At 43.0% G+C, this 24,146-nt stretch overlaps 2 long non-coding RNA genes across 3 annotated transcripts in view; one reads left to right on the forward strand and one right to left on the reverse strand.

Annotated features, from left to right (window-relative positions):
• The window catches only part of LOC128264259 (uncharacterized), a 114,818-nt gene that overhangs the window by 57,897 nt on the left and 32,775 nt on the right, over positions 1 to 24,146 (forward strand). The gene's annotated exons all lie outside the window — the stretch shown is intronic.
• On the reverse strand, positions 2,818 to 3,634 carry LOC128264257 (uncharacterized). Of its 2 annotated transcripts, none has more exons than XR_008268687.1 (2): positions 3,535 to 3,634; positions 2,818 to 2,977 (listed from the first exon to the last, which is right to left on the reverse strand). It is a non-coding gene; the product is annotated as an uncharacterized LOC128264257 (long non-coding RNA). The 2 variants fall into 2 exon arrangements; XR_008268688.1 differs by having other exon boundaries at positions 3,516 to 3,634.

Here is a 24,146-nt window from a genome sequence, read left to right on the forward strand (position 1 = left end):
CCAATGTATGCGCGTTTTGCTTTCTTCGATTTATAATTTTTTAACCTAACTATCACCGGCGAAAAAAATTGCCTACTACCCACGGCCCGTCATATTTCGGTGCTAATTTAGCGTTGAATTTTTCCGCTGCGTTGGATAGGTAGTGTGTTTTGCACCAGACTAGCTGTCCTACACTTGGCTTCCATTCTCTTTTACGTAGGTCGTAATGGTATTTTTGTGTCTCTGCTGCTCCTTCTATGTTCTCGATCGCTTCGCTTCTGATGCTTTGTAGTCTCTTCCACCTTGTGCCACTGTTTCTGTCGCTAATCCTGACCCTTTGGTGACCCTATCGAATAGTGCTCCCGGCAGTCGGAGTTCTCTTCCGTACAGTATTTTTGCTGGACTGAATCCCGTTGATTCGGATGTGCTGCTGTTATATGCTAGCATTAGCTCCGGTAGATTCTCGTCCCACCTAGTTTGTTCCTCCCCTGCCATTTGTGATATCATGGTTTTTATGGTTCGTTTTGTTCTTTCAGTTGGGTTCTGCTGCGGCGTATATGGTGCCGTGAATTGTTGCTGTATGCCCCACTGTTCCATGGCGGTCTTTGTTTTTCCTCCCGTAAACTGGACCCCATTGTCTGATATCAGTGTTTTTGGCGCACCAACTCTGGCGATTATCCTTTCACGAAATATTTTCAGGAATGCCTCTGCCGTTGCGCTCCTTATTGCCGCGAGTTCCGTCCATTTTGAAAACCTATCCACTATCACTATTAGTGTGGTGTTTCCATGCTTTGTGCGTGGTAGAGGTCCGACGAAGTCGACACATAAGGTTTCGGTTATTCTTGTCAGAATTTTCCCAGCTGTTTTTTGTTGAGACAATTTGTATCGTTGGCAGCTCTCGCAAGCCTTTACGAATTTTACAATGTCCTTCCGCATTCTGGGCCAAAAATATCGTTGCATAACCTTCCTCTGCGTTTTTAATATCCCCATGTGCCCCGCTGTTGTGTTGCAGTGGTTTTCTTTAAGCACCGTTTGAATCTCGCTTTCTGAAATGCACAGCTTCCATGGTTGTCTATCCCTTTCTCTCCCGCATCTTTTGTAGAGCCTTTCTCCTTCTACTCTGAATTCCTCGTTGCTTGGGTCTTTCTGCGCCTCCTCGTATGCTTCCTTCAACCAATCGCCCTGACAGTTCGCGGTTTTTATTTCTACTGGTGGAGCCCTGGACAATGCGTCTGCTACTGCGTTCAACTTTCCTTTTCGGTATCTAATCTCGAATTGGAACGGTTGTAGTCCGAGTGCCCATCTGGCTACCCTCCCTGAAGGGCTTTCTATAGAGTTTAGCCATTTCAACGCTAGGTGATCCGTCACCACTACAAATCGGTATCCTTCCAGATTATCTATTATGCTCAGTAATTATGATTTCCTTATGTTCGGTCTTATCTGTTATGTCCTGCACAAAGCTTTTTGAGTATTTAAATGTTGTGCCTGGGAATAACTCGATTATCCTATGCTGAAAAAAAGCTAGGACGGGGAGAGAGCAATGTATCGCTATTACTACCTCTGGGTTTATTACATCTTGAATTGTATTAATCAGGCTATTGCGGTCCGAGATCTTTATTATGTGTCTCATTTTGTTTTTGAATAAAATAAAGTTGTCTACAGACGAACTGTCTCCTTCCTCAATTATAATTTGATTTCGGAAGCAGTATGTATCGTATGTATCGTAGCCGCGTCCGATTCTGGTGTGTCTTGTAAGACGTTTATATTTTGGCGAGACAATGCGTCTGCTACAAGGTTTTCCTTGCCTGGTTTGTAAATTATCTTAGCTCCGTGATCGTCGATAATTCCTTTCCAGCGTTTTAGTTTCGCATTGGGGTTTTATCCGATACAGCGAATGTTAACGGCTGGTGGTCAGTATAAAGTTTTTTTCGTTATCACGTAACGTGCGAGATAGCATGGTAATAGGGCGTCCCCCTTGGGATGTTGTTAAATCAAACGGCTTCGTAAAGTCAGGGTATGACAGTAGGACATCTTCTGATGCTAAGATTTCTCTTAACTTATGAAATGCTTCCTTCTGTTGTTATTCTTTTCGATATCAATTTTCCTCGATTGATACTTGCTTACTTTTCCATTTTCTCCTTTTAGTATTCCTGTAAGGGGTCCTGCTATTGATGCAAAACCTTTAATAAAGCATCTATAATATTTCGCTAGCCCCAAAATGGAGCGGAGATTGATAAGGGTTTTTGGTAGAGGAAATTCTTTGATAGCCTTGACCTTTTCAGGTAAGGTTCCCCTTCTGATACTATGAATCCCAAATATTCAACGTTTTTTTTAAAAAAACTTTGGTTTTTCTTGGGACACTCTCATACCTGCCTCTAAGAGTTTCTCGAGAACACAGTGAATATCATTAACATGGTCCTCCTTTGTCTGAGAAAAAATTATTACATCATCAACATACACATAGCATGTTTTTCAAATTTTTTCCAGAAAAACATCATCAATAGCCCTTTGAAAAATGCTCGGAGCATTTTTTAGGCCGAACGGTAATCTACAAAATTCATATTTACCGTTATTTATTGAGAAAGCCGTCTTTTCCCTATCCCTTTCCGCCAGTTCTATCTGGTGGAAGCCTGATTTAAGATCCTGTGTTGTAAAAAATTTAGATTTGCCCATATTTGACAATATGGTAGAAATCGCGGGGATAGGATACCTTGTAACGATCATGCTTTGCTGAGGTAGCTCAACGGTGTCCAGGTGTTCGTTCCAACATTTATTTATGTCAGGAGTGGTTGCTGGAAGAGTTCGACCCGGTTCCCAGAGTATGACACGTAAGCGGGGTTCAGTGAAATCGAATCGGTATGCGTTTATTAAGAATTATCGTGTACATAGATAGATAGAGTTCGTGCTGCATGGGGCTCGTCCGCCCGTAGGATGCCGGGGACTTCTGCGTCGTCGTTCGGCGTCGTCGTCGCGGCCGGCGGCGGTGGCGGCGGGCGTCCTGTGGGTGAGAAAGAAAAGGCCACGTCGTCCCTCTTGGCTATGCTTATGTCTATGAGGATGAGACAGTTTGGAGGCAGCTTGGGTCTACCAGTTTCGAGCAGAGGGTGGAGGCCGCTGGGGTCTACCAGTTCCGAGAAGAGGGTGGAGGCCGCTTGGGTCTACCAGGGTATGAGACGTGTCGCAACCACGAGGGGTCGGCCTTGCCGTGGGGCCTCGGAGAACCGAGTGGTGGTCAGGGCGCGTTGCGGACCGACTCAACCCGGGTGAGAACCAGGTGGGATCGGTTCGGCAGACGGCCGAGGAGCGCCTCGGAGAACCGAGTGGTGGAGTCCCCAGAAGATCGGGTGTCACTAATGACGGTCGGTCTTGGGGTGTGGGATCCCAAAGGTCGGATATCACTGATGACGGCCGGTCTTTTGGAGGGTGGGAAGAAGGGGAAGGGGGGGAAAAGCTAACTACAATGTATTGGGCGGACGGGGTACTAGACCCTATCCCAAAAAAGACTCCGCAGTTAACTACCAGAGAAGTTTGCTCACACCAATGCGTAAGCCTTACCTTCTCCGCTCGCCGTCGGCCGCAGAGTGAATCTGTATGGGCCACCGGCGCCCTTTTTATATCCCTCCCGGCCCTTGCCAGTCACAATTAGTGTGACTGTAGTTTCCTAATCCTATAGCCAGTGCCATAACGCGTGTGGCTTGTGGTGGCCGTTGGTCAGTGTGACCGTTTCTTTTGTTTGGCGCGCCCGCCCGGATATTTAAATTTGAATATTTCCGTTTTAACTTATATTTATTTCGGCTTCTTGCCTACTTAACTTCTTGCTTCTTGCATTTTACTACTAACTTAATCTATAACTACTGCTTATGTTTATTATTTGTTTATTCTATATATTATGTTTATTCTGTGCGCTCCTGAGCGTCACACCTCCCCCCCTCTTGAGAAGGCACGAAGTGTCTTATAGTAATTCGGGTTCCCCTTCCAAAAATAACCGTCCACGTCTTTCGCTCGTCTTTTACCAATATGCTCTGCTGCTTTCCCTTTCTCCTTCTGTTCCATCTTTCTTTAATCTCGTCGACCGCCCTGGCCGACATCGTTGCATCCCTTGGTAAGATCCACCCCATTTCGTTCGTGAATAACTCCGCTTGTGGTGCTTGTGAGTCTGGGCGTGCCTCCGTCTCATGCCTGCTGCCGCTCCCTCTGCCTGTGCCTCCGCCGCTTGCTCCTCCGTGTCCTTCGGGTGCAGCTCCAGGATGTCCCGGTCTGGCGACGGTGTCCTTGCCCGTACTATCTGTTGCTCCTGAACATTCGGTGCTGTCCTGATCTGTATGCCCGCCCCTGCTGGTCTCGCCGGTATAAGCCTCGCCGCTCGTCTTTCTTGCTGCAGCCGGAACTTCTTCTTCGTAATATCGAATTTGTTCATGTTGTTGTTTTCTGAAATTAACAATACATCGCATGAGTTACCTTCTGTTTCTTTATTATCAAGGTTGGTTAGTTCATGGTTAGTGTCAATATATAATTTTAATCTCCAATGTATGCGCGTTTTGCTTTCTTCGATTTATAATTTTTTAACCTAACTATCACCGGCGAAAAAAATTGCCTACTACCCACGGCCCGTCATATTTCGGTGCTAATTTAGCGTTGAATTTTTCCGCTGCGTTGGATAGGTAGTGTGTTTTGCACCAGACTAGCTGTCCTACACTTGGCTTCCATTCTCTTTTACGTAGGTCGTAATGGTATTTTTGTGTCTCTGCTGCTCCTTCTATGTTCTCGATCGCTTCGCTTCTGATGCTTTGTAGTCTCTTCCACCTTGTGCCACTGTTTCTGTCGCTAATCCTGACCCTTTGGTGACCCTATCGAATAGTGCTCCCGGCAGTCGGAGTTCTCTTCCGTACAGTATTTTTGCTGGACTGAATCCCGTTGATTCGGATGTGCTGCTGTTATATGCTAGCATTAGCTCCGGTAGATTCTCGTCCCACCTAGTTTGTTCCTCCCCTGCCATTTGTGATATCATGGTTTTTATGGTTCGTTTTGTTCTTTCAGTTGGGTTCTGCTGCGGCGTATATGGTGCCGTGAATTGTTGCTGTATGCCCCACTGTTCCATGGCGGTCTTTGTTTTTCCTCCCGTAAACTGGACCCCATTGTCTTTACGAATTTTACAATGTCCTTCCGCATTCTGGGCCAAAAATATCGTTGCATAACCTTCCTCTGCGTTTTTAATATCCCCATGTGCCCCGCTGTTGTGTTGCAGTGGTTTTCTTTAAGCACCGTTTGAATCTCGCTTTCTGAAATGCACAGCTTCCATGGTTGTCTATCCCTTTCTCTCCCGCATCTTTTGTAGAGCCTTTCTCCTTCTACTCTGAATTCCTCGTTGCTTGGGTCTTTCTGCGCCTCCTCGTATGCTTCCTTCAACCAATCGCCCTGACAGTTCGCGGTTTTTATTTCTACTGGTGGAGCCCTGGACAATGCGTCTGCTACTGCGTTCAACTTTCCTTTTCGGTATCTAATCTCGAATTGGAACGGTTGTAGTCCGAGTGCCCATCTGGCTACCCTCCCTGAAGGGCTTTCTATAGAGTTTAGCCATTTCAACGCTAGGTGATCCGTCACCACTACAAATCGGTATCCTTCCAGATACATTTTGTATTTGTTGATGCTCCAGTAGATTGCCAGGCACTCTTTTTCTGTGGCACTATAGTTCCTCTCTTCCTTGCTCAGCTTCCGGCTTGCGTACACGCTGTGTATTACCCCGATTTCAGATCTAGCGTGCTAATGAACTTTGCTTCTCTTAGCTGATTTAAGATAAAGTCCATTCTCGGTACCAGGTAGGCGTCTTTTTCTGTTCTTTCGTTCAACAGTCGATAGTCCACACACATTCTCCACTCGTTGTTCTTCTTTTTTACCAATACTACTGGCGAGCTGTATGGGCTGTGTGATGGTTCAATCAATCCTAGTGTCAGCAATTCATCCACTTGCTCATTTATTATCGCCTGTTGTTTCGGGTTTCGTGGGTAGTATCGTTGTTTTACCGGTCTGTCGTCCTTCATGTAAATTGTATGTGTCGTGATATTACTGTTTCCCTTCATTCCCTCGAATACTTGCCTTTGTTGTTCCAGAAATTTGCTGATCTCCTCCTCCGTGGGTTCCGTATCGTCTGTGCTCTGCCCGGGTTCTTTTTCTTCTTGTGTTGCCGTATTGGATTCTTGTGAGAGTTTTGGCCAGAAAGTCCATTCCTAATAATATTCCTTTTGTCACCTGATTTAAGATGAGAAAGTCCAACTCGAATTCTTCTCCTGCGAACTGTATGTTGGTTGTAAAATCTCCATCCGATCTTTGCTTTGATCCGTTCGCCAATGTTATTTCTGTCCTTCCCTTCCTCCATTTTCCATATTTTCTCAATTCGTTGTATCTTCTCCTGCTGATCACACTCCGTGAAGCTCCTGTGTCCACTGTTCCTTTTGCTTTTACTGGTCCGATTTTTACTGTGGCCAATATTTGAAATCCGTCACAACTTAATTGTTCCCATGTAGCTGGTATTTGTTTTTGGTCCTGAGCCGCCAGCGTTATCTGCTCAGGCCTCTGGCGTTTCCCGCTCCAGCTCTGCAACAGTCCGTTGTTCTTGTTCCATTTCTGCCGCATACCCAGCAAAACAGTCTTGGGGGGTTTGTGCAGGTTCTTGCGGCGTGCCCTGTTCCTCCGCATCTCATGCAGATTTCCGACGTCAAGTTCTGGTTTCCTGTTGTTATTGGTCTGTTGGTTCCTTCCATTGTTTCTATTTCTTCCACCTCTTCTGCCAACCTCAGGAATTCTGTTAATGTTTTAAATCCCAACCGTCTCGTGTAGAGCTTTATTTTGCTTCTGCAGTTTCTGTATATCCGGTCCAACTTTGTCTCTTCTGAATAATCTGTGAATCTCATCAATTTCCTCAGGTTCATTGCGTATTCCCTTTTTAGCTGTGTTTCTCGCTGCCGTAGTTGCGTTATTTGTGTTTCCAACTGTTCCTGATATCTTGGTGGCAAAAAGTATTCTAACAGTTCCTCCCTGAGGTCCTCCCATGTCCTTATCTGGCTTGGTGTAATGTTCCACCAGTCTACTGCTACTCCTTCTAGGATGAATGGCATCGTCTGGATCAGGGCATCTTTGTGTATGCCGTAGCCTTTGGCCCATTCCTCCATCTTGCTGAGGAATTCCAAGGGATTGGTTGTTCCTTGGTAGCGGATCCCCCAACTCCTTACTCGGTCTAGGATTTCCACTTCTACCTTTTGTCCCTTCCTGTCCGGCATGTCTGGAGTTTCTGATTCCTCCCGTGGTGGGGTGTTGATTTGTTTCATCAGTAGGCCGATCTGGTTCGCTATTGTGTTGAGTTCCTCCGCTGGTGTGCTGCTCTGATCCGTTGCTCCTTTTTCCTTTTTGTGCTTCTCTGCTAGCTCTCCCAGTCTTCGCCTGATCGTCTCCGTGTGGTTTGGGTTCCTTGCGAATGCTGATAGTATCTGTCTTAGCTCCTCCACTTTTCCTGTTGCGTCTAATCCGAACTCCCTTGCGTACTCGATCAGATCCGCCTTTGTTGCTAGGTACACCCACGTCGACATAACTCTGTACCGGTGTCTTTCTCTTTGCAACCACTTTAACCTGCTCCGGCGCCATGTAACGATCCTGCTTTGCTGAGGTAGCTCAACGGTGTCCAGGTGTTCGTTCCAACATTTATTTATGTCAGGAGTGGTTGCTGGAAGAGTTCGACCCGGTTCCCAGAGTATGACACGTAAGCGGGGTTCAGTGAAATCGAATCGGTATGCGTTTATTAAGAATTATCGTGTACATACGATAGATAGAGTTTGTGCTGCAGGGGGCTCGTCCGCCCGTAGGATGCCGGGGACTTCTGCGTCGTCGTTCGGCGTCGTCGTCGCGGCCGGCGGCGGTGGCGGTGGCGGCGGGCGTCCTGTGGGTGAGAAAGAAAAGGCCACGTCGTCCCTCTTGGCTATGCTTATGTCTATGAGGACTAGACAGTTTGGAGGCCGCTTGGGTCTACCAGTTTCGAGCAGAGGGTGGAGGCCGCTTGGGTCTACCAGTTCCGAGAAGAGGGTGGAGGCTTGGGTCTACCAGGGTATGAGACGTGTCGCAACCACGAGGGGTCGGCCTTGCCGATCTGATCGGTCTTAGTTCCGGGCGCGCTGGGCCGGCGGTGGGCCTCGGAGAACCGAGTGGTGGTCAGGGCGCGTTGCGGACCGACTCAACCCGGGTGAGAACCAGGTGGGATCGGTTCGGCAGACGGCCGAGGAGCGCCTCGGAGAACCGAGTGATGGAGTCCCCAGAAGATCGGGTGTCACTAATGACGGTCGGTCTTGGGGTGTGGGATCCCAAAGGTCGAATATCTCTGATGACGGCCGGTCTTTAGGGGGGTGGAGAAGGAATCCCAAAGGTCGGATATCACTGATGACGGCCGGTCTTTTGGAGGGTAGGAAGGAGGGGAAAAGCTAACTACAATGTATTGGGCGGAAGGGGTACTAGACCCTATCCCGAAAAAGACTCCGCAGTTAACTACCAGAGAAGTTTGCTCACACCAATGCGTAAGTCTTACCTTCTCCGCTCGCCGTCGGCCGCAGAGTGAATCTGTATGGGCCACCGGCGCCCTTTTTATATCCCTCCCGGCCCTTGCCAGTCACAATTAGTGTGACTGTAGTTTCCTAATCCTATAGCCAGTGCCATAACGCGTGTGGCTTGTGGTGGCCGTTGGTCAGAGTGACCGTTTCTTTTGTTTGGCGCGCCCGCCCGGATATTCAAATTTGAATATTTCCGTTTTAACTTATATTTATTTCGGCTTCTACCTACTTAACTTATTTTTCTTGCATTTTACTACTATCTTAATCTATAACTACTGCTTATGTTTACTATTTGTTTATTCTTATATATTATGTTTATTCTGTGCGCTCCTGAGCGTCACAACCTATCGTCGACTGTTTTTTGGTTTAATTTTCTGAAATCAATAACTAATCGCTTCTTTTTCAACCCGTTTTGGTTGGTGCCCTTTTTGTCCACGACCCAAGTTGGATTGTTGTAGGGTGATCTAGATGGCCTTATGATGCCGTCCGCTAGAAGTTGTTTAACCTCTGCGTTCACAAATTCTGTCACGCCCATGGGGTGTGGGTACGACTTGGAGTACACCGGTTCCCTATCTGTTTTTATTGTGGCAATAGTGTTTATGTTAAAAGGTAGAGCTTCGTCTGGGTCAGCGATTTTGTTCATGATGAGAGGAATAAGACTGGTGTGAGGAATTTTTCCACGAAGGTGGCCAATAATTATTTGCTTTTTCTTCAGCATGTCGGGCGAAACTGGCCACAAATATGCTTCTATCGTTACTTGATTCCGCCTCTTGGGCTAGAGCTAATGCTGTTGGTAAATCCCGCGGTTGCGCTGGGAAAACAGCTACTTTTAATGATTTTTTCAAGCCGGAAATGAACGCATGAAGCGCGTCTTCCCTAAATTTCTCATTTAATACTGACGCTGAGGATGCATCATGTGTCATTACTATTTTATTTGTTAGGAGTGTTAATTTTTTCTCCACCTCATCGTAGTATTTAAGAAGTGGTAGATCTCCTTGCCTTGACAGGCTCAGTTCTTGCTGAATCACATGCGTTGGAGTTTTGTCCGCGTATGTGAAATCGAGGCGTGCCAAGATGGCGTGAAAGTTTAGCACTGTATTAAACGAAGCTAATACAGCTGCAGCCGGGCCTCTAACTTTATTTTTTAGAATGGCCACTGCCTGATAATGCCGACTGCTGCCATTATATGGCTCAAATACCTTTTAAGCCGTACTGGCTGCCTGTCTCTAGGATATGTACGACTCTTGTTTCCCATCAAACTCGGGAACCGACTTAATAATGTCTAGGGGCTCATTACACTCTACCCTTGGTGTGATAACGATTTCCTTAAATGTCTCGACTTTAGGGGCTCTTACTTTTAGCCTATCCAATTCTCCTATGATGGTGCCTAATTTTTCATCGAACAGCCTTTGCTGTCTTTCTAAGGCCGCGTTTATTGCCGCCTCCATGTTTGCGATTTAATTTAATTAATTTTTTTAATTTTTTTTAATTTTTTAATATAATTTAACTTCTACTGGTCGATGGGGTGCAGGCTTCTTCCTGGTTTCTTTTCTCCTTATTTACTTTGCTTGTTAATAACCGCCTATATTCTTCTATTATTTCATTTACTCCGACGAGCTAGGGTCGTCGTTTCTGTACATGAGTTAGAGCTTCCTTTTTAATTTTCGAGAAAAACCCGTTTAATAATTTCGGGTAAAAACGGAAAAACATTTTTTTTTGTATTGTTTCGTTGGTTTAACACGCAATACTAGTTTAAACACGTTAAAAAAAGTTATAATAAACAAATTTTTATACTTTTTAAGGTAAAAAATGTATTTGGATTGTTAAATTATTTAAAGGAATCTTGAATAATATTAATTTCAAGAAATTTTAGGAGGAAAAATATTTCCAGTGTAGCTTTTACAAATGATTTATTTATTTTACTGCGTTTTTAAATAAATACTTTTAATTAGGGAGAAAATAATTTCTCTCAGTGTAGACAGACAGCAGAAAATGCTAAAGATTTTTTTCTTTAAACTTTAAGTTTTGTTTCTACCTGCAGAATTGTACTCACAGATATTTATTCATATTTTATATTTATTTAAGTTTTCTTCAGCAGCCTACTTTAGTTTTTGTTAGTGCAGCTTTTTGTATTCCGATCCCTCGAGCGGGGTGAGGGTGCTGGTTGCTGGCGGCGGCTGCTGCTGACGATCGCTATCCCTCGTGCGGAGCGAGGGGTGAAAAAGGTGCGCCGGCAACGACTATTGACGTCAACTGTGACTGCGACTGCTGACGGCGACTGCGGCTGCGACTGCTGATGGCGACGACTGCTGAACTCTTGTGCAAGCGAGGGGTAATTTTTTGAAAATTTGTTGGCTTAATTTTTAGGCTAGAATTTTTTCACACTTTTTTTTTTTATTATCTGCCAACTTTGGTAGGGGTCAGATTTTCCGGGTTTTGTATAATAAAACTTCGCGCGATTTTTTCGATTAAACTTCCGTTTTCTCTTCTTTTTTTTATTTTATTAACTTCTTTATTATTTTTACTCTTAGACTGTTTTATATTTTTGTTTAAGGTTATTTATTACTCCTAAGCCTGTTTGGGCAAAGGGTTAGATAAATTTATAAATGTTTTCCTTAACACAGCTATGGCTGCGGAGTACCAAACTTATACTAGCTTAAGGTTCTGATCCGGCTACAGCTTGAGGCCTTTGCCTGCTAGCAGCGCTGTCACCAAAGAGCAAGGTTAGCACTTGGTATCCGGCAATCATTCGCTGAGCGCATGTTCCCTGCGCTGCCGCTAATGCGCCGGGTCAGCACCTGGTATCAGGCGATGGGGCGATGGCACCTGAATCGTGGATTCGGCAGTTTCCTTGCTGCGCGTGTTGGCCACCGGATATGGCTTGCAACTCGGCAAATTCTGCTCATGGGAACTGCGCGTTTTAACTTGCATTCGGGTTTTTTGCTCTCTCATTCTTATTCTCATTTTTATGCTCGCGCACTCATTGCACGAGTTTAGTAGTTCAGTCGCAGAGAGGCGCTTTTTGAAGAAGGCTGCACTGCGCTTGAATTGGTCTTTGTATGTATGCGTGATCATGCATTCTCATACACGGGAGCATGTGTGCGTTTATTTCATTTCGGCGCATCAAGAATATTTGGCTTTTGCACTTTTCAAACTTGGTACCCAAAGAATATGGGCGTATTTACTATTGGGTTATGATAAAAATATGAATATTATATGTTATAATATATTATTAAATATGTCAGCATACAAATCAGTGGTAGCAGTAAAATGTTTATCATATATGTATGTATTCGAATTAATAGAAATCAGTCCACTGAGATGGGAACAGGGCATATCGTAGTCGTTACACTTAAAACACCGACTGCTCTTCAGTGGTTGAGAAAACTTCAAACTAAATCAGCTTTTGTCGATGTTTTACGAGCGGATGGTGCCTGCATACCTGCAGCGCTTGCTCTAAAAAAGGAAGGAAAAGATACGTTTATGGCTCCATCTAGGAATGGAATTTTAGGTTCTATTAGGCCGTAGTAAGGTTCTGGCAGGGGTGAAAAGACGATCGGAGAGCAACAGTGGCATGTGTCAACTTTCCCCATAAATCACCTAAGATCGCTCTATAGGTTACCGCCAACTTTCCGGAGTGGGTATCAGTCTTTCCCATCTTGGCAGCAGAAGTGTGAAGTATTAAAAGGTGCAACTCGTTTGAAGAAAAGTAATCGCGAGTGTAGAAATTCCAACGCCAAGGGAAGACTTTGAATTCCCGGACGTTTGTGCAGTGGTCTGGGGTGAGTTTTTAAAGAAAAAAGGGGAAAATCCAAGCAGTTCCTCAGTGGTTTTGTATTAAATTAGGCGAGCGAATGGGCGAGAATCCCAAGGCCCAAGAAGCGGATGCAAGGCTAAGAAAACCGACAGTCGGCGCAGGCGCAACCAGTATATCGAGCTCACATCAAACCGAAGCGCAACCGTCGAAGCAGCGCAACCGTCGAGCCCGGCGCAACCGATTTAAAATTGGCAATTAGTGGCGTTGAGTTGGGTGAAAGTTGTGTTTAGCGGGTATACGGCCCTAACCTAAGCCCTAGCGGGCGAGCTGAGCGCCGCTCGTATGTAAACCCACTCGCACACCCACACCGAAGTTGCACAAAACAAATTAAGTTAAAACTACCAATGATTTAAGTTCGACACTAAAGGGAGATGTTCGATCGAGCGCAGCTTTATTTTCGATTCCCCTCTAATTCGCGTATGAAGTCGGCGCGCGAACTGCTCTAAACCGAGGCAGATAAACCCGGAATTGGCAGCAAGTTTGGGCCAAATAAAGCTATAATAATACCCGGAAAGTTTGGCCGCGAAAACGTCCCAAGAGGGCAAAGTGATGACCTGACCAGAAAAAGTGGAATCGAGAAAATAAGTGATGATTTTTTTTAGGTTAGTTTATTAATTGATTAAGTTTCTTTTGTTAATTGTTTAATATGGCAGTGGCGGGGCGAAAATCGGTCTAGAAAGACCCCAAATTGTGGAATTGTGTGGTGTGATGAGGTGTAGAAGCAAAATTGATTTTTTTTTTGTTTTTTTTGTTTTGTACTTAAATTCTTAACCCCTATAGCTCATCGCATCCCGAGGAAAGCGCTTTCGTCGATGGATTGCATTAAATATCGGTGAGTGAGGAAACCCAATTTGAATTCCATATCATACAGTAAAATATATAATCGGGTTCGAAAAGGAAAATAAAAATAAAATTTATAACATTTTAACCTCAAACGTCGATAGAGTGAAATCCAAAGCACTCTATATTTATCGTACTAGACCACTACAGCAAATTCGTATTTCTGAGGGGTGTTAAGAAACTTACAGCGGATGTGATAATTAAGTACATGCAGCAGGAGATCTTTCACACATTCGGCGTTCCAGAGATCATAGTATCCGATAATGGGTCTCAATTCAAGTCAGAAGCTTTCCAGAAATTCCTGAGGGAGTGCAAAGTATCTCATACTTTCACCGCGTTTCATTCGGCGCAAGTTAATGCGTCAGAGCGGGTTAATCGTTCGGTGATCTCTGTCATAAGATCGTATGTGCGAAGTGACCAAAAGGATTGGGACGAACAATTGAGCAGTATTTGTTGTGCACTTAGATCAGCTGTTCACTCTAGTTTAGGTACGACCCCATACTACATGGTTTTTGGGCAGCACTTCATTTCGTCCGGTGCCACATACAAGTTATTAAGAGCTCTTAGCTTGCTGGATGATAGAACATTGGCATTTTCCAAAGAGTATTCTCTAGAACTTGTACGCAGCAAAGCGTTAGCGGTAATGCAAAACCAGTTCGAGAAGAATGAAAAGAGATAAAATTTGAGGTCAAGAGAAGTATCTTTTAGCGAAGGTCAAGAAGTCCACCGAAGAATCTTTAAGCAAAGCAATTTCGCAGCTGGGTACAATGCGAAGTTAGGCCCATCTTTTCTAAAAGCAAGGATAAGGAAGAAGGTGTGTCAAGTTTTTTACGATCTGGAAGATCTACAAGGACGATATGTGGGTAGGTTCCATGCGAAGGATATTAATCAGTAGTTTCGCAAGCGCGGGATTTATCATCCTTAGAGTGTCACACCCCAAGTCTGCTTTTGATGGGGGGTAATTTCTAAAGCGCTTGCTCTAAAAAAGGAAGTAAAAGATACGTTTATGGCTCCATATAGGAATGAAATATTAGGTGCTATTAGCGCCATCTAGCGCTCGGCCGTAGAAGGTTCTGGCAGGGGTGAAAAGTCGATCGGAGAGCAACAGTGGCATGTGTCAACTTTCCCCATAAATCACCTAAGATCGCTCTATAGGTTACCGCCAACTTTCCGGAGTGGGTATCAGTCTTTCCCATCTTGGCAGCAGAAGTGTGAAGTATTAAAAGGTGCAACTCGTTTGAAGAAAAGTAATCGCGAGTGTAGAAATTCCAACGCCAAGGGAAAACTTTGGAATTCCCGGACGTTTGTGCAGTGGTCTGGGGTGAGTTTTTAAAGAAAAAAGGGGAAAATCCAAGCAGTTCCTCAGTGGTTTTGTATTAAATTAGGCGAGCGAATGGGCGAGAATCCCAAGGCCCAAGAAGCGGATGAAAGGCTAAGAAAACCGACAGTCGGCGCAGGCGCAACCAGTATATCGAGCTCACATCAAACCGAAGCGCAACCGTCGAAGCAGCGCAACCGTCGAGCCCGGCGCAACCGATTTAAAATTGGCAATTAGTGGCGTTGAGTTGGGTGAAAGTTGTGTTTAGCGGGTATACGGCCCTAACCTAAGCCCTAGCGGGCGAGCTGAGCGCCGCTCGTATGTAAACCCACTCGCACACCCACACCGAAGTTGCACAAAGCAAACTAAGTTAAGACTACCAATGATTTAAGTTCGACACTAAAGGGAGATGTTCGATCGAGCGCAGCTTTATTTTCGATTCCCCTCTAATTCGCGTATGAAGTCGGCGCGCGAACTGCTCTAAACCGAGGCAGATAAACCCGGAATTGGCAGCAAGTTTGGGCCAAATAAAGCTATAATAATACCCGGAAAGTTTGGCCGCGAAAACGTCCCAAGAGGGCAAAGTGATGACCTGACCAGAAAAAGTGGAATCGAGAAAATAAGTGATGATTTTTTTTAGGTTAGTTTATTAATTGATTAAGTTTCTTTTGTTAATTGTTTAATATGGCAGTGGCGTGGCGAAAATCGGTCTAGAAAGACCCCAAATTGTGGAATTGTGTGGTGTGATGAGGTGTAGAAGCAAAATTGATTTTTTTTTTTGTTTTTTTTGTTTTGTACTTCAATTCTTAACCCCTATAGCTCATCGCATCCCGAGGAAAGGCGCTTTCGTCGATGGATTGCATTAAATATCGGTGAGTGAGGAAACCCAATTTGAATTCCATATCATACAGTAAAATATATAATCGGGTTCGAAAAGGAAAATAAAAATAAAAATTATAACATTTTAACCTCAAACGTCGATAGAGTGAAATCCAAAGCACTCTATATTTATCGTACTAGACCACTACAGCAAATTCGTATTTCTGAGGGGTGTTAAGAAACTTACAGCGGATGTGATAATTAAGTACATGCAGCAGGAGATCTTTCACACATTCGGCGTTCCAGAGATCATAGTATCCGATAATGGGTCTCAATTCAAGTCAGAAGCTTTCCAGAAATTCCTGAGGGAGTGCAAAGTATCTCATACTTTCACCGCGTTTCATTCGGCGCAAGTTAATGCGTCAGAGCGGGTTAATCGTTCGGTGATCTCTGTCATAAGATCGTATGTGCGAAGTGACCAAAAGGATTGGGACGAACAATTGAGCAGTATTTGTTGTGCACTTAGATCAGCTGTTCACTCTAGTTTAGGTACGACCCCATACTACATGGTTTTTGGGCAGCACTTCATTTCGTCCGGTGCCACATACAAGTTATTAAGAGCTCTTAGCTTGCTGGATGATAGAACATTGGCATTTTCCAAAGAGTATTCTCTAGAACTTGTACGCAGCAAAGCGTTAGCGGTAATGCAAAACCAGTTCGAGAAGAATGAAAAGAGATAAAATTTGAGGTCAAGAGAAGTATCTTTTAGCGAAGGTCAAGAAGTCCACCGAAGAATCTTTAAGCAAAGCAATTTCGCAGCTGGGTACAATGCGAAGTTAGGCCCATCTTTTCTAAAAGCAAGGATAAGGAAGAAGGTGTGTCAAGTTTTTTACGATCTGGAAGATCTACAAGGACGATATGTGGGTAGGTTCCATGCGAAGGATATTAATCAGTAGTTTCGCAAGCGCGGGATTTATCATCCTTAGAGTGTCACACCCCAAGTCTGCTTTTGATGGGGGGTAATTTCTAAAGCGCTTGCTCTAAAAAAGGAAGTAAAAGATACGTTTATGGCTCCATATAGGAATGAAATATTAGGTGCTATTAGCGCCATCTAGCGCTCGGCCGTAGAAGGTTCTGGCAGGGGTGAAAAGTCGATCGGAGAGCAACAGTGGCATGTGTCAACTTTCCCCATAAATCACCTAAGATCGCTCTATAGGTTACCGCCAACTTTCCGGAGTGGGTATCAGTCTTTCCCATCTTGGCAGCAGAAGTGTGAAGTATTAAAAGGTGCAACTCGTTTGAAGAAAAGTAATCGCGAGTGTAGAAATTCCAACGCCAAGGGAAAACTTTGGATTCCCGGACGTTTGTGCAGTGGTCTGGGGTGAGTTTTTAAAGAAAAAAGGGGAAAATCCAAGCAGTTCCTCAGTGGTTTTGTATTAAATTAGGCGAGCGAATGGGCGAGAATCCCAAGGCCCAAGAAGCGGATGAAAGGCTAAGAAAACCGACAGTCGGCGCAGGCGCAACCAGTATATCGAGCTCACATCAAACCGAAGCGCAACCGTCGAAGCAGCGCAACCGTCGAGCCCGGCGCAACCGATTTAAAATTGGCAATTAGTGGCGTTGAGTTGGGTGAAAGTTGTGTTTAGCGGGTATACGGCCCTAACCTAAGCCCTAGCGGGCGAGCTGAGCGCCGCTCGTATGTAAACCCACTCGCACACCCACACCGAAGTTGCACAAAGCAAACTAAGTTAAGACTACCAATGATTTAAGTTCGACACTAAAGGGAGATGTTCGATCGAGCGCAGCTTTATTTTCGATTCCCCTCTAATTCGCGTATGAAGTCGGCGCGCGAACTGCTCTAAACCGAGGCAGATAAACCCGGAATTGGCAGCAAGTTTGGGCCAAATAAAGCTATAATAATACCCGGAAAGTTTGGCCGCGAAAACGTCCCAAGAGGGCAAAGTGATGACCTGACCAGAAAAAGTGGAATCGAGAAAATAAGTGATGATTTTTTTTAGGTTAGTTTATTAATTGATTAAGTTTCTTTTGTTAATTGTTTAATATGGCAGTGGCGTGGCGAAAATCGGTCTAGAAAGACCCCAAATTGTGGAATTGTGTGGTGTGATGAGGTGTAGAAGCAAAATTGATTTTTTTTTTTGTTTTTTTTTGTTTTGTACTTCAATTCTTAACCCCTATAGCTCATCGCATCCCGAGGAAGGCGCTTTCGTCGATGGATTGCATTAAATATCGGTGAGTGAGGAAACCCAATTTGAATTCCATATCATACAGAAAAATATATAATCGGGTTCGAAAAGGAAAATAAAAATAAAAATTATAACATTTTAACCTCAAACGTCGATAGAGTGAAATCCAAAGCACTCTAATGTAGAAAAAAAACTCAATTTTGGTTCCGACTCAATCGCACGGGATAATTGTTCTGCAGTCGTAATTTTTATTCGTTTTTAAATTAATTCTTTTTATGCGGATTAAATTCCCCTTCCCATTGGCCTAAACCTTGATTTTATTAAGAAAAAGAAAAAAGATTATGAGTTAATTTACGCATTTTCTCCATTTAATATTTATAAACTCTGATATATATATTACTTAGTTATGTGTCGTATTTATACATCTCTATAATTAAGTATTTTATTATGTCTAGTGTTAAGAATGTTTTTAGCTGTTAATAAACTTTTATAATGTTTTAAGAAAATATGAGATTGGCCGCAGCTAGCGATATGCAGATGTAAGGTAGCGCTTAAGAAAAGGGGTCGCTCAGGCTATTGAGCAGGTGGATGGAGCGACCAAAGGAAGGGTGGGCTCGACTGGACCTCCACAACATCTAAGGAGGCTGAAAGAAGTAAATCAGCAGAATTAGGGTATTTTTTTTTTCAGCAGCAATAGTCACATGTGTGTCTCTATCTTTTCCGGTTCATTGTCGTTGCACGCGATTATTAGAGTAGCATTGTTGATAGGCACCACAGCCTTAGCCGACGAGCAGCCATCCGGACAACTTTTATCCTTTCGCATAGGATTTACTGAGGCAAAATCTTTTAGAAGATACTCTCAGGCCACGATTAACAGGTAAACCAATACCCAACATAAGAGTAGAGAGTGCAAGTGTTTGTTGGCTGGAGATCAGGCGGCGAAGGTTTTCGGGTAGCAGCTTACCATGGCAAACACGTGTCTTTGTTGTTGTCGCTAATAAGCGATAAGCAGCGCACTCAACTTTTTTTTTCAATTCTCTTTTGCGCTGTTTGAATCTTTTTGTTTGCAATTAAGCGATTTATTCTGCAGACATTTAGCTATGCTTGCTGGCCAATATTTTGATATTGATTTTTTATTTGGTTTGCGTTGATTGTTCCTATTACATTTTCACATTTTAAACAATTTGTATAATAGAATTTAATTATTATATTTTTAATCCCTTATATATATTTATTCAAATTCACAAATAAGCCAACACTTTAATTTTCAAGTTCGAAGTTTTAACGGACGGTTCGATCGAACTTGTTGATATCATACAATAATTCCAACAGCAAACTTTAGGGTTGGAACTTGGATAAAAAGTATCTTTAGAAATATAAATTGGTAATTTTAAATTTTAATTTTAGGTACTTGAGGTTGTCGTTCATTGTTTTTAGTTTTTGGTCACGTTTATTTAGTGTTTGGTGCGGTTTTCATCAAGTTATATTTGTATTTTTAATGGCTGCGAGTATTGGTTTTGGCAAATTTATTTTTTTTAGGAAAATATGGGTGTATTAAAAAGTCATGGACAACGAGGCTTCTGGGTCATCCAAATGCGTGCTCTGCGACAAAACCTTGACGGCAGACCAAGTGGGTCGTGCAAAATGTGGACACGAGTTCCACAAGGAGTGCTTGGAAAACCAAGCTAAAGCCAAGGGAAATTCCCCACTTTGTAGGCCCAAGGGAGAAGGCGCAAAGCCCAAAGTCCCTGGAAGCGCGGCAACATTGTGTCCCAACAGTTAAAAAGCTTGCAACATGACTTATTGTCGCAGCTGTCCGATCAGATGGCCCGCATAATTCAGGCTAATATAGCAGCAGAAGCGTTGCCTACACCGGTAGGGTCTCTTCCTAGCCTCAGAGTTCAGAGCTCAGAAGTCGAAGAAATCGAGATACTTGTAGAGGCCAGGCCACTTTCAGCTTTTTCTAATTCCGATTTGGACACCCGTCCCGATAAAGTCGGAAAAATAATCAGTAGCTGGAAATTGAGATTGAGGCATTAACACACCAAACGCTTAAGTCGAGGTTCGATCTAGTTTGCAGCAATGGTAGTGTTTTGTTCGATGGAAATGCCCGCGAATTTTACTGGCGTTTCCATAAAACAGTAGTACCAGATGGGATTTGCTCACCGAGGCTTTGCGTAAACTGTTTCGGGATACGCGAACAGACGTCGATCTAAGAGAACCTATTAGGGATAGAAAGCAAAAGGAGAGGGGGAATTTTGACTCCTTCTATGATGCGATCGTGCAGATTACTGACTGCTTGGAAGTACCCATGCCAGAAATAGATTTAATAGAAACGCTTCGTAGGAACTTAAGATCGGAAATCAGACACGAACTCTTAAACGTTAGCATAGATTCTGTTCAAAGGCTACGAGATATCTGCCGACGTAGGGAAAGTTTCTTGGAAGACGTGAGGCGTAGATATGGGTACCAGAAGGCAGTCCCATATCGCAAGTTAGGTATCTGAATTGGTACCAGAGTACCAATGCTTCGTAGTTTCGGATGTAGAAATAGATGTAATTGCCTTGATGTGCTGGAGGGGCATCGTTATCATGATCAGTGAGGAGAAAAGGAAGATATTTTGTTATGGCTGTGGCACCCCAAATACCTACAAACCATCGTGTATTAAATGCCAAAACAACGGCAAGCAGAACACACGACCCCGACAACAGCCATGTGTTCCTCGGAAGCCAGCCAATCAAGATGCCAGCCAATAATTTCTTTAAACCCAACAAATACATATAAAAAGTCCGATTTAAATAATTGCCATGAAAATTCACCAACTTTCTGGCCACAACTTGTAAAAAGAAATACGCTGCCAGCTTTAAAAACTAACTTGGCAAGATCAGACTCTCAAAATGCAAAAAGAATGAGATACTTTTGGCGGGCGGCGAAAAACATAAACGCCATAAGATATAAGAACCCAGATAGGCGTCCGTACGCGGAAGTTCGCCTTTTAGATAGAGTAGTACTCGGTCTTTCAGATACAGGGGCATCCATGAGTGCGATAGGTGGAAAGTTGGCCGAAATGGTCATAAAGCAAAAAATTCCCGTTTAAGAGAGTGGCAACTACAGCAAAAACAGCTGATGGGCAAAAACAGGAAGTGGTAGGACGTTTCAAAACGACAGTTCAGCATGAAGAAAATATAAGAGAAATAGAAATGTATATCATCCCTTCACTGAGCCAGGATTTGTATTTAGGAATTGACTTTTGGCGTTGAGTTGGGTGAAAGTTGTGTTTAGCGGGTATACGGCCCTAACCTAAGCCCTAGCGGGCGAGCTGAGCGCCGCTCGTATGTAAACCCACTCGCACACCCACACCGAAGTTGCACAAAGCAAACTAAGTTAGGACTACCAATGATTTAAGTTCGACACTAAAGGGAGATGTTCGATCGAGCGCAGCTTTATTTTCGATTCCCCTCTAATTCGCGTATGAAGTCGGCGCGCGAACTGCTCTAAACAGAGGCAGATAAACCCGGAATTGGCAGCAAGTTTGGGGCCAAATAAAGCTATAATAATACCCGGAAAGTTTGGCCGCGAAAACGTCCCAAGAGGGCAAAGTGATGACCTGACCAGAAAAAGTGGAATCGAGAAAATAAGTGATGATTTTTTTTAGGTTAGTTTTTAATTGATTAAGTTTCTTTTGTTAATTGTTTAATATGGCAGTGGCGGGGCGAAAATCGGTCTAGAAAGACCCCAAATTGTGGAATTGTGTGGTGTGATGAGGTTTAGAAGCAAAATTGATTTTTTTGTTTTTTTTGTTTTGTACTTAAATTCTTAACCCCTATAGCTCATCGCATCCCGAGGAAGGCGCTTTCGTCGATGGATTGCATTAAATATCGGTGAGTGAGGAAACCCAATTTGAATTTCATATCATACAGAAAAATATATAATCGGGTTCGAAAAGGAAAATAAAAATAAAAATTATAACATTTTAACCTCAAACGTCGATAGAGTGAAATCCAATGCACTCTAATGTAGAAAAAAAAACTCAATTTTGGTTCCGACTCAATCGCACGGGATAATTGTTCTGCAGTCGTAATTTTTATTCGTTTTTAAATTAATTCTTTTTATGCGGATTACATTCCCCTTCCCATTGGCCTAAACCTTGATTTTATTAAGAAAAAGAAAAAAGATTATGAGTTAATTTACGCATTTCCTCCATTTAATATTTATAAACTCTGATATATATATTACTTAGTTATGTGTCGTATTTATTCATCTCTATAATTAAGTCTTTTATTATGTCTAGTGTTAAGAATGTTTTTAGCTGTTTATAAACTTTTATAATGTTTTAAGAAAATATGAGATTGGCCGCAGCTAGCAATATGCAGATGTAAGGTAGCGCTTAAGAAAAGGGGTCGCTCAGGCTATTGAGCAGGTGGATGGAGCGACTAAAGGAAGGTTGGGCTCGACTGGACCTCCACAACATCTAAGGGGCAGAAAGAAGTAAATCAGCAGTATTAGGGTATTTTTTTTTCAGCAGCAATAGTTACATATGTGTATCTATCTTTTCCGGTTCATTGTCGTTGCACGCGATTATTAGAGTAGCATTGTTGATAGGCAAACGTGTACACAAGCAAGACCACCACAGCCTTAGCCGACGAGCAGCCAGCCGGACAACTATTCCGCGTTCGCTTGTGTTTCACTTTAACAATTGTAATTGTCTTTATGCAATTCTGCATAATCCAAGATATTGGTACAATTAAAATTTAAAATTATTATCATTAAAATAACATATAAACAAAAAATGCTGATTTTTATATTTGTTCCATTTACTTTTACAAGAATATAAAAAGTATTTTATTATTTATTATTTGTTTAAAGACAATTAAAATTACACTGCGAATCATTAAAAAATAAATCAACCAAAGATCACTAAACATAACATTCAAAACAAGTGTCCTAAAAGCCCGCTCCCCTAAAAGCAATCGTCGGTAGGGTATGCAGGCACTATCCGCTCGCAAAACATCGACAAAAGCTGATTTAGTTTGAAGTTTTCTCAACCACAGAAGAGCAGTCGGTGTTTTAAGTGACACGACTGCGATATGCCCTGTTCCCATCTCAGTGGACTGATTTCTATTTAGTCGAATACATACATATATGTAAAACATTTTACTGCTACCACTGATTTGGATTTGTAAAAAAAAAATAAAATGTATCCTGAAATTTTAAAAAATATAATATAACATATAATATTTATATTTTTATCATAACCGAATAGCTAATACGCCCATATTCTTAGGGTACCAAGTTTGAAAAGTGGCAAAAGACAAAATATTCTTGATGCGCCGAAATGAAATAAACGCATACAGGCTCCCGTGTATGAGAATGCATGATCACGCATACATACAAAGACCAATTCAAGCGCAGTGCAGCCTTCTTCAAAAAGTGCTTCTCTGCGACTGAACGACTGAACTCGCGCAAAGAGTGCGCGAGCATAAAAATGAGAATAAGAATAAGAGAGCAAAAAACCCGAATGCACATGAAGTGCCGGGGCCTGCTGCTGTGAGCCCGGGGGGACTCCCGCTTTCAATTTTTTGTGTCCAAATTCGTTGTATGAAATGACAAGTCTATATGTTGTATGGTTAGTGCTATTACAAATGCCGACCAGTCGGTGTTTTTCATTACGAACCAACCACATCATCACGAATAAGACGAAGATCACATCCTGTACCCATTTATGCGAAAAATCCTATGCCATTACTAAAAATTTGCTTAAAAATGCAGATGCTGCTTATCGATTTATCATTGACTTGGAACTTTTCCCCTCATTCTTCACGGCTGTCTTAGTACCTGGACAATTCGATGCCTTGTGGTCAAACTGCTCACACCTGTAACATTTAATGCGCCGGTTGCACTCCCGTGTAAAATGTGAAGGATTGCCACACTTAAACATTTTTTTGAAATGCTGCTTCGTGAAATCCGGTTTCTTTTCTTTATTGGTATAATGAGGTTAACCCGTATTTAACATTTGAGGGCGACTGCTAAGAATTTTCTGAAATCCCTTGATTTGCTCTTTAAGGTCCTAGAGAGTCCTGGCTTGGCAGTAAGTTGCTTTGGTTATCTTGGGTCATCCAAATTTGCCGGCTTTCCCATTGAGGTACTCTTTGTAATCCTTAGCTGCGCTTTTACAACGATTCCTTAACATTCGGTGAACTTCAAAAGCTGATACCTCGAATCCGAACTCAACTACCAGTGATCGCTTAAGAGACTTGCAATTTGAATTACCTTGCTGAATACGAATGAATATTGAAAATGCTGTTTTAACAGTTTGAATAAATACACATTTGGCTGTGCCACGAGGCTGCATCTCCTTCATCGTTCTGGCGATGTGAAGCCCTGATAGTTTTTCATTCAGTTCGTTTCGGCCATCTGCATTCTGTACTCGTTATTACTTTATGCATACATAAATTTTTACAAAATAGTGAATCAATGAAATTAACTTAGTGCTTAGTTAATATAATAAATTTCAATAAACAAAAAAGTAAAATGATCAAGTTCGCTCACTCCATCCTCATGTTGACAACGCACTCCCAGAA

This window comes from Drosophila gunungcola, unplaced genomic scaffold, assembly GCF_025200985.1.
Source record: "Drosophila gunungcola strain Sukarami unplaced genomic scaffold, Dgunungcola_SK_2 000062F, whole genome shotgun sequence".
NCBI classification, from domain to species: domain Eukaryota; kingdom Metazoa; phylum Arthropoda; class Insecta; order Diptera; family Drosophilidae; genus Drosophila; species Drosophila gunungcola.